At 45.8% G+C, this 6233-nt stretch overlaps 1 pseudogene; it reads left to right on the forward strand.

Annotated features, from left to right (window-relative positions):
* The first annotated feature begins 1463 nt into the window (after window positions 1-1463).
* LOC123820731 lies at window positions 1464-2464 on the forward strand (annotated as a pseudogene).
* Window positions 2465-6233: the final 3769 nt, after the last annotated feature.

Genomic DNA, 6233 nt, shown 5'->3' on the forward strand with positions numbered 1-6233 from the left:
GATGGTATTAGGGGTGAGACCTTTGGGAGGTGATTAGGTCATGAGGGCAGAGACCTCAGAAATAGGATCAATGCTCTTATAAGGAGGCTCCTGAGCATTCCCCTGTCCTTCCACGATGTGTGGAAGTCTGTGGCTGGAAAGACAGCCCTCACCTTGTTATGTAGGCAGCTACCAGTCACAGCGCCTGTCTGGCTGGCCACTTCAAGAGGTGGGCGGTGTGGAGGGAGGCAGTATAAAGACAAGCAGCACAGAGGACGCCAGTGCACTGGGATCCAGGGGTGCCCTACTGACTCCAACCAGCTCCCCCAGGTGTGCGGGTGCTGTGTCCAGTGTTGGAGGAGTCTGAGGGCTGAGCCATCTCCAGGCTTCTTGATGGCAGGTCCTGCAGCCTCCCCTCCTCATAGATAGTCAGGGAGTCCTGGGGAGTCTCACCCATCGGCCAAGATGGTGCAGGGGGATATTCTTACACTGCCATTAAAAGCTAGAAAGATAAATGCATAGGACCCCAGACACCAAGAACTAGCAAGATAAGTGGATAGGAAAAAAAGGAAGCAGTAGCAGCCCACCCCTCCATATCCCTGTAAATACCTGGGGCTTGAGCAGAAAGGAGAGATGGTCTTTCAGATGGGAGTCGACTGTTCTCCCAGGTTGTGGCACCTGAATACATCTCTTTCTTTTTTTGCCAGCACCTGTCTCCCAAATCTGGCCTCCCTTTGGGCAGGCAGCGCAAAACCTGCATTTTCGGTTACAACCTGACCTTATTGGCCCCTGATCTCTGAGTTTTAGCCTCCAGAGCTATGAGCAATAAATGTCTGCTATTTATAAGATACCCAGCCTGTGGTCTTTTGTTAATGCAGCCCAAATGGACCCAGATACAATGTATAGTAGGTAGGGCAGAAGGAAGAAAAACACGTGGATGGTGGAGCATTTATAATCTAGAGCAGCAGATTGCAAACCAGATCATACTTGTAACAATATAAATTCTGTCCTGAAGACTGTGAGAGCACAGAAAAGAGAGGAAAGGCAAGAAGGGAATGCTACACCTGAGAAAAGAGTCGTAGGTGAGGAGAATACTAAAAGTTAATCTTACTACTTCATGGACCAGTGACTGAGAAACAGGCCAAAAATTTACATTTATGATAAAAAATAATAACTCCCATATAGTTTAACTTTTGATTAAGCATGACATAGAAATTTTGTTTTTTAAAAAAATTTTTCTCTTTTTTTATGGTTGTTCAAGCTGTCTCCATTTTCCTCCACAACACCCCACCCCCATGCCAGCCATCCCTTCCTCCCACCCTGGATCCTACCCTCCTTTGGCTTTGTCCATGTGTCCTTTATACATTTAAAAATATATCTAAAAGGCAGAAGTGGTGGCAGCAGAGATAGCCACCTGGGGAGGGTGGGGCTGGCTGCCCTCTTGGACTGTGACCCACGAAGAAGAGAGAAAAAACACAGCGAGGATGAGCCTCTTTAGTGGCCAGACTGGCGCAGGCACTGCACAGCGGCTTTTCTATCACTTTCGCAGGAGCGAGGTCAATCCCGAACTACTGGAATGTACTTGCCCCAGATATGAATCAGGCTTTATTGAAGAAGTGATGGATAATTCCAGTTTTTTTAGGTGGTGGTGGCCATGGCAGCTGGATGGACAATTTCACATCAACACATTTTGCAGAGTTCTGGCTCAGTTTGACTACACACTGATTATACAAGATTTTAAACCATTTCTAAGTAGCCACTCACTGGACCAAGATAACAGAGGCAATTGAAAAAGGTCACCAGACTCACACTGACTTCTGGGAACCAAGTTGACCTTCAGGACAGCCAGTGACTCAGAGGTATAGATCACAAGAGAAGACTTTTTTGATAGATCACCTCACTATTGAGGGATTAATACAACAGATCGTTGTAGGGTTCTCTTGCAAGTTCTACAGGTCCTGATGGATCCCCACACCCTTTTACCTGGAGTGGGATGCTGCTCTCCAACCCTGGGGACTCCACCTGGGGTCAAACGGGGCTTGATGCCATTGTAATCCAGCTTTCAGGACAACTGGGAAACACGGGACCTCCTTCAGCTGACAAGGAAAAGATCACATCTCTTCCTACAGTGACAGTAATTCAGGAACAAGTTAATAAGGGTTTAGAGTGTCCTGTAAGCAAAGATCACACAGTCGAAGAGGAAGTCCAGCAATTACTCTGCAACCACTTTATTCACAGAAGTTGTACTGTGCCTGTTTGAAACGACATGATACATGTCCTATGTGTAGGAAGAGCTTAAATGATGAGGACTGTAATTGGCAAGCCCAGTTCTCAGGCCTGTGCAAGCCACAGATTTAGCAGTGACAGCCAGCTACATGGCCAACGGACTTTCTGGAGCCGAAGACTGCATCAGAGCCAGAGCTGTGTAGTTTTCTTACCACCACTACAAATTGTATCACAACAAAACACTACTAGGTGGATTTAGGAATTGCATAAGACACGTCAACCCATAATATTAATGCAGAGTGTTTTTCTTTAAACAAAGTTAGCACTTATAGATGGAATTATATCTACAACAAAATGCTTCTTATTCCTGAATTCAGAGAGATAACTTTATAAGTGTGAAACTTAGTTATGTAGGTTTTCCCCTGCCAGAATAGAATTAGTTGCTTCAAGTCTAGCTAGGGTACTGCTCTCTGTCATGTTACCTTGTAATGAATGTTTGCACATCTTTGTCCAGCCTCCACTGTAACATTAGTGTATTTTATGGTAAATACAGTGGAACCAGAGAACGAATGAACAAATCAATCAATCAAGTGTACCTAAGACACTGTTTCATCACGAATAGCTGCTGATAGAACAGATTAAGTAAGTGAAAACAATATTAATCAATCTCAGTGTTCTGGGCTTGGAAATAGATATCATGGACATGGGCATAAGGCTTTTGCATTTAGGACAAATTGTCTGTCCTCTTTTCCCTTACTGGACCTTGATCCCAAAGTTCTACAAGCCCTTCTTAAAGAGAAAAAACAGCAACAAAAGCCATTTGATGGAGGCTTGGCTATTTTCAGTGCTATTGTTATGACAACTCTGACTTCCAAAAAGATTATTGAGGAATAAAAGGCCACCTACACCAAGTTGTTAAGGCAACAAGACCAAGGTTAAATCTAGAAATGTTTGTGCCAACTCCATCTCCCTCCACCCTATTACTTAACTCCCATGCTCTAGTTAATTGTGCCAAGCAAGTGAACTCATGGCTCCATCTCTGCACCTCAGCCCAAGGTTTTCAGACAACAATTAAAGAGAAGTGTGGATCAGAAAGATGGCATGGTTGACTACATTTGTGTGTAGGATACATTAGTATGTCTGTGGGCTTGTGTGTAATTCTGGAAACAGTTCATCAAATTTCTCCCTGAATTGTTTGCCAGGTTTAACCACAGAGGTAGCAGTCTCTTATCCAGATGAAGAATGGGAGTCACGAAAATGTTGGTGGCACTTGTTAAATTTCAGCAGCAGAGATGGGAGAAAGCATAGTCCAAAAGAAAGTCACAGCACTTACAAAGGCCCAGGGGTAAGGAATTACAGGATGTATGTAGGTAGCTGGAGCATACACAGAGCATGGGTAGGAGAAAAGGGGGAAATGAGGTTTAAGAAATGATGAAGAGTGGCAAATCTTTAAGGGCCAATTTTGTGAACAGAGGAATGAACAACATGCAGAGTGGGGCTTTACAGCAATAGCGAGAAGGGGCAGGACAGGCAGAGGTCACATCAGAATTGAGGAAAGGCTGGAAGGAAGGGGTGAGCTGAAATTCTGACTGTGAGAACAGCAACGAGAGGGCAGAAGGGAGCACATCTCCCTGAGTGGGAGGATTTATGGGGGTCATGGAAGAGGAGCAGTGGTGGAGGCAGCCAGGGAGGAAACATAGAAGGAAAAGGATATTTGGAGGGAAGAATGGGGTGCAGATAACTTGATCTAATCTGAGAAGTATCCAGCACACAACGAAAAAGATGTGCACCAGAGGTTCATCTACGTCATCATAACCCAATGCAAAGATAAGCCTCCTAATGGAAACATCACAAGAGAAAAGAGAAGGGCATTGAGTTTGAGACTGTTACTCCAATGTGTGCAGGACCTAAGCCTGGTGAGCCGGTGAGATGGGAGACAGCTTATTCAAGACGGCTGTATGCGGTCTCCTGTAACTAAGGAGCTCTGCTAAATCCCAAAAGTCAATGGGTGGGTTTTAGCTATTTCCCCCTCCCTGGGCAGCTGAGCTAAAGCGCTGGGAAAAGCCTTGAGCTTCACACACCTTGTGACCCACCTTCTATCTGGCTGATAGAACCTCTTTTGGCCTCACGTGACAGGTCTGAATGCAAATTAGTAGAATGGGCAATGACTTACATGAACACACTTTCACATTAATTGAATTCCCTTCAGTTGGGCTTCCGCAAAATGAACTTCTTATTTTTAAGTGCTACATTTTATTTCACTAATAGGGACTCAGCTCGGTAGAGGAAGACTGTGACTTCAGGGGTTACTTTTAACAGCCCTCTTCTAGAGGGCTGCTCTGGTCTGGAGGAAAGGATCCTAGAGGCCCTGCATGTGAAGTTAATGCTTCTGCCAGAGTCTCTGCCTCACTGGCTCCCAGATCTGTGAGAATCACCTTTGGGAGCACTTTAATTACACAGATTCCTTAGTCCCACCAGACTAACTCAGTTAGAACCTCAGGGAGTGGAGCCCAGGAATCTAATTTTCAACAATTTCACCAGGTATCTCTGGGCCAGCTTATTCAAGACCCTTTCTTCAGGAATCACTGCCTTGAGGCATTCCATCCATGCTTTGTAAGAAAGAGCAAGTGATTTTCAACAGTTGCATGAGAAAGGAATTTTCTTGGCGAAGCCTCTAAGAATGGGGGTGAGGGCTTGGCGAGTGGGGGAAAAAAAAACCAGGTTCTAAAACTGTCATCTGTTTTCACTGTGATATTTATTTGTAATATCAAATCACATAAAGACTTCCCATAAGATTGGTATCTTTAGCAAAAGAATTTGGATAAAAAATGGCTGAGAAACTTCACAGCCTGAGATGATGCCACATTTCAGTTATGCAAAATTGATCTTGTTGGTTTACCAGCATGCCACCTCTCTGAGTTTGAGTCCTTTCCTGTTTGAGCAGCAATGCAGAACGCTGGACAATTCCAACTCTGGTGCCCTGCCCTCTCCCTGGAGGGTGACTGGGATCCCTGCATTAATTAGGGAGAACACACAGCATCCTCAGAACCTAGATTCCCCAAGGATACCTGACAAAGGAGGGAAGCGCCTCCCTGCCCCCTTCACACCCACCGTCTCCAATCTCTGGGAAGCCAGGTGTGCATTTTCCAGGGACTAATGGAAAAGCATCATGGGAGATCAGCTCAGGAAGCCATTCTCTTTTCTTACCTCCATCAGCAAAACCAAACAGAAGCACCCGCAAAGCTGAGAGCCAACATTTAGGCCCACACCTAAATGGGCTTCTCAGTTTTTGTAATCCACAGACCTCTTGTGTATACCTTGGGAAATACAAAGTGAATAATTTTGGCAGTAAGTGGGAAGATCTAGTCTCAGCTCTTTATCTCCTCTGCATCTGTTTCCTCATCTCCAAATGGAAACTGGTGGTCCTGACCAATTCACAGAAAGCGGTTGGAAGGGCAGAGGGTGCACCAGTCATGGCAGGGGCCAGAACTGAAGCAGGAAATCCGGGAGCAGCAGACATGTAGCAGGCTTCATAACACAAGCACATCTCCTTGCCCTGAGTGTGTTCTCTCTCCAACCTTTTGAGTGCCAGTAGAGATGCTGAAGTTTTTCCCAGAGCCATGAGACATCTCAAGAAATGAGATTATCAACAAAAGATGGTGGAGCTAATGCTTCTCTCCCTAGCCTAGCTTTTTTTTTTTTCTAGATTTGAGTTTGTGGCCACAGCTTCCAACCTTCTCTGTCACGGAAATCAGCACAGATTCAGGCTTTGAGTGTGAGCTGCCAAAGGCTTGGGATTGCAGGCAGTGCACCTTCCTAGCCCAGTGCCACCTCTGCTAGGGTCTGCCCTCTGAGTCTCCTGTGCCTCAGCATCCCTGCCCCTGCCCACTGGCCTGGGCTGATGGCAATGGGCTCCAACCACTGGTCACCACCCTGCAGCCAGCTCTGCCTGCACCCAAACAGAAACACCCCTTTCCACCACATACGAGGCAATGGGGAACGTCCTTTTGGAAAGTGCCAGGCCTCTC

The sequence above is a fragment of the Phyllostomus hastatus genome, unplaced genomic scaffold (assembly GCF_019186645.2).
Source record: "Phyllostomus hastatus isolate PE091 unplaced genomic scaffold, TTU_PhHast_1.1 phas_contig_37, whole genome shotgun sequence".
NCBI classification, from domain to species: domain Eukaryota; kingdom Metazoa; phylum Chordata; class Mammalia; order Chiroptera; family Phyllostomidae; genus Phyllostomus; species Phyllostomus hastatus.